Source organism: Hevea brasiliensis, chromosome 9 (genome assembly GCF_030052815.1).
Source record: "Hevea brasiliensis isolate MT/VB/25A 57/8 chromosome 9, ASM3005281v1, whole genome shotgun sequence".
In the NCBI taxonomy this organism is placed as follows: Eukaryota; Viridiplantae; Streptophyta; class Magnoliopsida; order Malpighiales; family Euphorbiaceae; genus Hevea; species Hevea brasiliensis.
In genome coordinates this window covers 22,717,364-22,727,835 of record NC_079501.1, presented here as the reverse complement: position 1 = coordinate 22,727,835, position 10,472 = coordinate 22,717,364, and the positions used below count along the sequence as shown (strand labels likewise).

The following is a 10,472-nucleotide window of genomic DNA, read 5'->3' as shown; positions in this document are numbered from 1 at the left end:
GAACATATAATAATATTAAAATTACAATTAAAATTAATATTTTACTCACAGACTCAACCGAAGTCACTGTGGTGATTGGGCGGAGGAGGAAGGCTGTCCCGGCTTACCTGACAATTTTATTACAATTATTTAATACAGTTGACTCAATACAAACTAAGAAAAAGATCAAAGATGTCCTAAGTCGTGCCGAAAATCTGACAGAGTCTCCCCTATACTTAAGACCTACTCAACCTGTAAAAGGGCTTAAAAACACACTTCTATATTCACAAGCCATACATCCACAACTCAATCAAATCACACAGCCCCTCCTGGACCCATCTAAACAGTCATTAATCACAATATGTAAAATTATAATTTAGTTCTTATAATTGACCATTTTTGCAAAAACTATCCAAATAAGCTCTAAAAGTTCTAAAACTTTGCCCTGCAGTCCTTAGCAATATTACTAAGCTAATGCAAAAAGAATCACAATTTTTTGAGCTACCACGAATATTTTATGAATTTTTAATCCAATTCAAGCACTAGAAAATTACGAAAAAGTAAGGCTCGGGTTTACCTATGCCGATTCCGATCTCGGAAACGCACTCGGAACGTCTGAAAATGGTGGGGTAGACAAAATCTCGACCAAATTCTGAGACTTTTTGGGTAGCCTGTCTGTTTGGCCAGAAATTCACAAACCAGGGCAACTGTCGAATTTCTGTAAATTGAAGGTACCTACACGAAGCCCACAACACGGGAGTTAGTATATAATTTTTACTGAATTTTCTAAGCTCATTTAATGCTCGAAAAAATACTACGAAGTTTAGTGGGACCCACCGAAAAACGGTGTCGAAAAATTTTGAAATTTATATTGCCGCGAAGCTCTCGACGAGTGAAGCGCTCTGGTACTCTCGGTTTTCTCGTGGGGTTCACGGTTTGCGAGAAATCTAGCCCAAAAGTTGAAATGGGCTAAAACTTCCCGAATAAAAATTAGACAAACAGCTCGACGGATTTTGGTGTTCTTGGTGTCTATAAAAAACTCTCGAGGTGTAGATGGTGTTTGACACAAGACCTGACCCAATCGGTGGCCGGATCGGCCAGATTTCCATCGGGAAGCCGAAACGGCGCGCTGCATGTCGCATCTCTTCGTGCGTCGTTTTCGGCCTCCTGGAAGGCAGGCTGGCGGTGGGGGAAGGCAGGGGCGGTGCGTCGGTGAGGTGGGGAGGCAGCGGTGCGGCTTGAGGAGGAGGGAGGAGAGAGAAAACGGGAGAGAGAGAGGAAGAGAGGTCAGGATGCGCGGGGAAGGGAAGAAGAAGAAAAGAAAAGGTCGGTCCGATTCGATCGGTTCAATCCGGTCCGGTTTGATTCGATCGGTCCGATTCATGATACAAAATTTTAAATTTTTACTCTGCCTCGAGATCGAAAACGAGGCCCAAAAATTTCAAAAAAATTTTAGAAAACTCAGAAAAATTCGTAGACTCCAAATATATTTTTAGTTTTACTACGTGGTCTTTAAATTAATTTTTAAAAATCGTCAAAGTTTTATATTTTAGAAAAATCGAACCCGATTTCTAAAACCTGAAAAATCTCAAATAATTTTTCAAAATTTAATTAAAATAAAATATCAATATTTACCCACAAAATAATAAATTTAAAAATTATGAGTGTTACAAGAATATTGACAAAAAATTTACAAGTGGAATTATAGCCATTAAAAAATTTCAATCTCACGATGCAATAATCAATTCCAATCCAAACGACATTTGATGCAAGATCCATCTTTAAAATGTTCATCAATAGTTCCGTATTATCTTCTTACTATTATTATTTGTATATGAAATTTAAATAACAATAATAATCAAATTAAAATAATCAAATTCAATCTTATACTAAATATCAGCAATAATGCATTCATTAGAAAGATTAAAAATAAAATTCACCGGCTGTATATTGTAAATAAAGTAAACAAAAACGAAAAATGAATTAACACAAAAAAAAAAACTACAATTAAAAAATGGAATGAGGTTCAATTTGGTCCCTATATTTATTGAGGATGTTCAATTTAATTTATTTTTAACTTTTAGTCTAATTTAACGCATAAGTTTTGATTTATGCTCAAATTATTCCAATTAATAAAAATATTATTTCTTAATATTAAAATATAATATAAAAAAAATTTATTTAATATTTTAATTATACAATATAAAAATAATATTTTAATATCATTTTTAACATATTTAATTATTTTATTTAAATAATCTTAAAAATGACTTTTGTTAATATTAAAATATTATTTTTATATTGTATAATTAATTAATCAATTAATTTGTTTATATATCAAATAATTTATTTAAATAAATTATTTAATATTTAATTATTTTTTAATATTAAAATATTATTTTTTATTGTATAATTAATTAAATAAAAATATTATTTTTATTATTCAATATTATTAATGGGAATAGTAATAATTTTTAATTTTAATTAATTATATGAAAATATAAAAATATTCTTTTATATTTTCTGTTTAATTAATAATATTGAATAATAAAAATAATATTTTTATTTTTATTAATTAATTATATAATATAAAAATAATATTTTAATATTAAAAAAATAATTAAATAATGACACTTTTTTATTAATCGGACTAATTTTAATATAAATCAAAATTTATGAGTTAAATTAGATCAAAAGTTAAAAATAAACTAAATTAAACATCTCCAACAAGGACATGAAGTAATTTAAACCTTATTTTATTAAAAGATCAAACGAAATTAAAATAAAGTGTGGGTGAGAAATGAGGACATGCACCATTATTAAAACAAGCTACGTCAACTCCCAAGAGAAGGAAACAAAAAGAAATCCTAATTTCATTTTTTCATTATAGTTTTATAATAGAATTATGAGATTGATGGAACTTAATGCTTATACAAATACAAGTACGTCGATAATTATATTCATTTTAAATTATTACGTGACTTTTTTATTCTTTATTTTTATTTTATTTGTTAAAAATATTATTTGTTATTTTATATAAACAAAAAGATATAAAAAAAATAAACGAAAATTGAGTCTTTTAATTAAATAATATGTGACATGGGGATTTTTAACAATAGTTAACATATTTTAAAAATAACTTCCTAAAATAAAAATAAAAATAAAATAAAATGACAATAACATTGATAATTGATTAGTAGATAGAATACTCACCTCTTAAATATCCTATTGTTGGAAAATGAATCCTTTCAACCCATAAATTGAAAAGTATGAATAAATTGAAAAGATTACCTTAACTAAAGATCTTTAAGACCATCAGTGAACACAGAATTGAATATCTCCATCTCATGCTTATTCACTACACCAATCTCGACTATGTCACTTCCATCTTTGCTCTCCGCCATAGAAATGGATCCAGTCCGATCTATGGATATAATCTCCACCTTCTTTGGCCTCCCCCACCCAAAGTCCGTCGCATAAACCTTGAATCGGGGTGACCCAGCAGCCTCAATTCATTCTATTGAACCTGTCGTCACTGCCATAAAAGCTTCTCTTTTGCTCCCACAAGAGCTTCTTTCCTAAATTTTTTATCCACCTGCTAGGCCTTGTGCCACAAAGGCAAGCCCATTTTCTTCCATGATAACTCAGCTTCCGAATCATCAATATAATCGCCAACACAATTGCCAAAATAATTTGCAGGTACTGTAGGGTATAAACGAGCTCTACAATCTGCTGTAAATCCGAACATCACCTTTCTATGTCTTTCTAATCCCTTGGTTTTAACTACACTAACCAGTGCATATGAATAACTAAGCTCAAAAGTTGATAAATGAATGCAGTGTTTCTCTTTAAGAGCCTTTTCCAATTGGCAGTGTATCTTTTGTCTGAGTTTCTTTAGATCTTCACTAGAAAGCTTGAACGTTCCAATGACTTTGTGTCTATTTGATATTGAGATTCAGAGGTCAAAATTATTTTTCTAATAAAAGCAATATTTTAAATGCTTTTAAAAAAAGTAATTTAACAAAAAAATTGATTTATTATTTTAATATTTTTATGAGTAAAATTTAGCCAATTTAATTTTAAATTATTTATTAATATTCTCAAACTAATATACTTTAAAAAGTGATTTTTTTCAATAATAATTTCAACAACATACCAAATAGACATTTATGTCCCTCCAATTCAATTAACAATATATATATATATATATATATATATATATATATATATATATATATATATATATATATATATATATAAATACAATTTACATTATTACAATGTCATGAATTTCTTAACAAGCTTTCAGTAGTTTTAATTAATTTTCGATTCTCTTAAAAAAATAATTTTTGATTTATATTTTTTTTGCCAATTGCATTTTATTTTTTAATCACTATATTTTTCAATTCAAATTTAATTAATCTCTCTGTCTACTTGTATCGTTGTATAAAGATTTACTTCTCTTTCTGGTAAAAAAAAAAAAAAAAGATTTACTTCTCTAAAATGTTGTTATTTACATTCAAACAATTAATTTATGTTCACTACAATCAAGTGGTTTACCATATCATTTATTTTTTCAAAAACATCAATTTACTTTTTCAATTGCATTTTTTTTCGTTTCAATTACAATTTTACAATATTTACACAGTAATTAATTTACTTTTTAAAGCAATCAATTTATATTTGTTATGCATAATTATTTATATTTTAAGATTAATCAATTTACTTTTCATTGTGCTAAGTAATTTATATTTTTCAACAAATAAAGAAATTTTAGAAAAATATTGATAAAATACTTACTAATGAAGTTAGAGTTATAAGAAAATTGAGTTCTTTATTTCCTGTTACAATCAATATGGTTAGAAATTAGAAAAAAGCATTCACACTCAATTCGCATCGAAATCTCTCAGTTATGTTTATTGTGGAAAACAATTTTCTATTTTCTATTTTCTAAGAAAATTCTAGTTTCATTTTCTATAGAAAATAAGAGAAAATATATATGTTCACCTGTCAACAATAAAAAAAAAACAGTTTTCTAATTCAAATTAAAATTAAAAATTTTAAATATTTTAATTAGTAACTTTATTCTCCACAAATAAACCATGATACATAGTTTTTAAATATAATTAATTTTAACTACAACTTAAATTCAAAACATCACAATTTTAAAAATAATCAAAGTACCACTTAATTAGATCACACGATCCACGAACTTATTAATTCCAATCCAGATGAAATTTGATGCAACATCCATCTTTACAGCGTTCATCACCAACTCCATATTCTCTTCTTACTATTACCATCTGTATCTGAAATTTAAATAACAATAATCAAATTCATCTTATTATACTAAATATCCGCCAACGAAATTAAAAATAAACGAGAAGGAAAAAGAAAACACAAAAATAGTAAAGCAATATTCTGTAATAATGACAAAAATCAATTTTTAATTGACTGTTGGACGACGTTTGTTAGAGATAAGAGCTGTTTATAATTGAACAATAATTTCAAAAACTTAAAAAAAAATCTGACAAACAATACAAAATAGACAAAATCTAACAAAACGACACTATTCCTATAATTATTTTTTAAAATTATATTACGAATTAGTTATTTTCTTTGGAAATAAAAATTAAAAATTATAAACCAAGAAAAAAAAATCTGAACAAATTTCGCAAACAATTTAATAACCATGACTTTTAATGTTAAAAAAAAAAAAACTTTCATTGTAATGGATATTTACATTAAATACGTAATTATTTTCATATTTTGTGAATATATATAAAAAAGATTTTTTTTATTATCACTCTTTTAAGATTAGCAAAAAACAAATTTGAAAATTAAAAATACTAATAACGGAGGTTCTTGAAAAATTATGAAATTAAATTGGAAAGGTGCCTTAATTAAAGATCTTTAAGGCCATTAGTAAACACAGAATCAAATTTCTCCATCTCAACACTACACCAATCTCGACTCCACCACTCCCATCTTTACTCTCCGCCATAGAAATGGATCCAGTCCTATCTATATATGGATGTAATCTCCACCTTCTTTGGCCTCCCCCATCCAAAATCCGTCTCATAAACCTTGAATCGGGGTGACCCAGCAACCCCAATCCATTCTACTGAACCTGGTGTTACTGCCATAAATCCTTCAAGCTTCTCTTTTGCTCCCTCAAGAGCTCCTTTCTCTAAATTTTTTATCACCCTGGTAAGCCTATGTGCGACAAAGGCGAGCCCATTTTCTTCCATGATAACTTCTGCTTCTGAATCATTGCTATAGACGCCAACACAATTGCCAAAATAATTTGCAGGTACTGGAGGGTATAAACGGGCTCTACAATCTGCCGTAAATCCAAACTTCACCTTTCTATGTCTTTCTAATCCCTTGGTTTTAACTATGCTAACCAGTGCATATGAATAACGAAGCACAAAAGTTGATAAACGAATGGGGTTTGTTTGATCTGGTTCCTCTTTAGGAGCCTTTTCCAATTGACAGAGTATCTTTTGTCTGAGTTTCTTTAGATCTTCACAAGAAAACTCGAACGTTCCTCTCACAGTATTGATTAAAGGTGGGCCATAAGATGGCGAGAGCTTCAGGCTCCTGGGCTGGCATCAAGACCTATCAACTTGAAGAAGCTGAACCAGTTGTTCAAGTACACCATGTCAAGCCCTTCTGGGTCCTGAATAATTGTCTTATCAAAAGTGGGAGTTAGCTCCGGTGACAAACTTGGGTGCTTATCCTTTTTGCTCTGTTTGCAAAGGTGAGCCCATGCTTTAATGAACATGGTTACACTTTTGCCATCAAGAATGGCATGGTGGGAAGAGATGCCGATTCAAAAGCCTTGACTAGGAAACAACGTTATTTGAATGGATATGGTTTCTGCTGTGGAGTCATATACAGGCAACTCTGGTATATAGGGGTGTGACTCAACTGCTTCAAGAATCCTAACTGAAAGACGGTGAAAATCCGCATCAGATTCTGCAACTGTGAGTGAAACTGCGTTGTGTGGGGCATAGTGGATGAAGGGTTTGGCAGCATGTGGCGGCCAGGTGAGTTTTCCAGCGAGAGGGAGGAAGTGGAGGAGAGAAAGAGAGAGAGATTGCTTGAGTTTGGGGAGGATGACAGAGTTGAAAAAAGCAGGGGTTGAATCGGTTAGTTCATAGAAGAAGATGCGCTCAACTGGGTGGAATTTGATCCAGAAATTGTCAAAGAAAGTGAGAGGCAGAGAAAACTCGGTGGCTGACTCAGGAGAGTCGAAGGAAGGGGTGACTTGGCAGATCTCTGTTATTCTTACTGGATTATCGGTGGATGCCATGAGATCTATCAACTCAGCAAGCAGAGAAAAACTCAATGAAATAACTTTATACGTTAATTATCACTCTGCTGGGCAACGTCTGATTGTAATTAATAAGATTGGGTTAGTTGATGTGTCCAATCAATGGTTTTGCCCAATCAATTGCTTTTAATGCAAAAGGTGGAAATTATAAAATATAAAGTTGTCTCATATCATGTAAATCACATCACAATTGTTTTGCACAAATTTATTTATTGTATATATAATATTGCATAAAATAATATTTTTTGACGGAAGGATTTCAGAAAGTTTGAGAATCGAGATCTAAATTTAAAATTTTAATTTTAAATTAAATTACTTTTATTTGCAAAATATATACATGCCACAAAAGAGCAGGATATTGGATGACTTTTTTTTTTAAACAAGCAAGAATCTGTGTTTAGAGCTACACTCTAATGTCTCAAAGATTAAGGGATCAATAACGTTTGGGAAATGTTTACAAGACCAGCTACAGGGCATACTCTCCGAATCCCTTGCCAAAGCAGCAATGGAACCTCTATTACAAGCAACATTTAGAGCACCATCAAAATTTAATTTAATAAAATTGTGACAAGGAGGTGGTCAATTTACTGGGTACTAATGGGCTTCTATTTAAGGATTATGAGGAACCTACAACGGAAAAAAATTCCTCAGAGTAAGAAATAGCTGACAAAATGACCTGCTGGTGGTTGAGCGTGTTGTTCGTTAAGATTGTCTCATTTCGGCTTTTCTAAATACTCCACAAAAGGAATGCCATCAGAACCTGAAAATTGCTATCCGCTCCATGAGCTTGAGATCTGATGCAGGATAGGATTTGCATCCAGTAATCAGCGGCTGAAAAACCATGAAGAAGAGAGATTCGTAGCATGAAGGGAGAGAGGAACCAGATTTGAATAGCTCTTGGGTATTGAAAGAACAGATGAACAACAGATTCTGGCTCCCTACAAAACTTGCACTCATTAGAAAAGGAAGAAAAACGCTTGCACATTTGTTCATTAGTTGGGAGTTTCTCATGTAATAATTTCCACAAAAAACACAACAATTTTCGTTGGCAGCTTTAATCTCCACAAATTCCTTCAAACTTCATTTGTGAATAAAGTCGAATTAGGGCCAGGTCCTGCAGAGGCTGCTGTTTCCCTTGCTTGCCGAATGTAGGAAGCCAATTTATACGCTAATTTTACATTTTATGCCCCTGAAGTAGAATAATGCCTCACCATGGAGTCTTCCCCATTGAAAATACTCATGGGAATAGAAAGAATATAAGAAATTTCCTCCTCTTCAAAAACTGATTTCAGAACTTCTAGCTTCTAACTTCTAGACCTTATGTGTAGACTATGTGGGATAGAATATGTATTAGGAGCCAAATGCAGCATTTAAATTTAAGGAAGGCCAATGATGAATACATGGCATTTTGTATTTAAATTTAAGACCCGACATAATGATTAAATTAAATTTTCTTTTAATATGTTTATTAATAATTTAAAATTTTTTAAATTTTATTTTTTATTATTGAAAGGAATTAAAAAAACAAAACCAATTTTTTTATTTTGGTTAAATTAATAAAAATAAACTTTTATTTTTTAAAATATGAATTTTTCGTATTTCATTGAGCTGATAAATAAATATAATTATTTTAAATTTTTGCTAAATATTTATTATTAAATATGAAAGTTCATTAAAAATACGTTCACATTTAATCTGCTATCGCAAAGAGTTGTAACCCTTGCCAGTCCTCTTGGGTCCATCATTACAGGTGCCAAAATTGTTCTTACATATCCAAAATTTTGCCATTTGTGTGCAGTTAGTTTGAATTATTGATTAGAATAAGATCACGTATCCAATTTGTTCTCTAGATATTTTTTTCAATAATTCATTGTTCCAATGTACAGCTCCCAAGTGATTGGGCATTAATCATCTCACGCTGCGACATAATGGGCACCCCAATAATATCATGTAATTAATAGCAAATAGACAAGGTGGGTCTTTTAAGAAATAAGTACAGAAATTTTTATTTAAATTAAATTTATTATAAATTTAAAATATAAATATATAAAATTTATTTAATAAAATTTATTAAATAAATTTTATATATTTATATTTTAAATTTATAGTATAAATATTTATATTTTAATAAATTAATTTTTAATATAAATATTTATATTTTAAATTTATAGTATAAATATTTATATTTTAATAAATTAATTTTTAATATAAATATTTATATTTTAAATTTATAGTATAAATATTTATATTTTAATAAATTAATTTTTAATATAAATATTTATATTTTAAAAATAATTTTAAAAATTTTTAAATAAAAAATTAAAGGGTGTGGACTGTGGAGCCATTCCTTGGGGGCCGTGGTCAGTAGCAGAAGTACTATCCCATATTCGAATGTAGCAGAAAGCCCTCATGGACCACCCATAGTTTAGCTCTAATAATTGAACACTGCCATTAAAAAAAGAAAATAAAAAATTATTATTTATTTTTTTATTTTAATAAAATTAATTATTTAATTCTTTTATCTAAAAAAATATATATTTTTTAGACTTAAAAAATATATTAGCTAGTTCATATATCTTTATTCTATTTATTCTTTAATCTTTTTATTTAATTAATTAAATCAAATTTTCTATTAGTTAATATATTTTATAACTTTTATTATTTATCTCATACTATTATTTATAATTTTAATAATATTCATATATTTTTTAATGATATATAAAAATTTTTAAAGGATATTTTAAGATTAAAATTTGATGTTTGATTGATGAGAAAAAAAAATTTAATTATTTTAAATGTTTATTTGAAGTAAAAGAATTTTTATTATTTTTAAATAAATTTAAATTTAAATATTTTAATTTTTTAATAATATATTTTTATTTTATAGATTTTATAAAATTATTTTACTTATTTATTAATTATATAAATTAATAAAATTATTATTAAAGTTTTAAAATTAAATTTCTTTGTTCAATGAAACTTAAATGATTATTAAATTATTTTTTAAAAACTTAAATGATGATTTTTTTTTTTAATTTGGCTTTATTGAGACATTTTGTAAAATTTAAGGGTAAAGACATCGTTTTTATTAGGTCTCTCTTTCTGTCTTTCACTTCGTGTTCCATTCCTCTCTCTCTCTTCTCTCCCTCCTTCT

The 10,472-nt window shown here is 28.7% G+C and overlaps 1 pseudogene; it reads right to left on the bottom strand.

Annotated features, from left to right (window-relative positions):
* Positions 1 to 3,275: 3,275 nt before the first annotated feature.
* On the bottom strand, positions 3,276 to 7,367 carry LOC110641152 (phenolic glucoside malonyltransferase 1-like; annotated as a pseudogene).
* Positions 7,368 to 10,472: the final 3,105 nt, after the last annotated feature.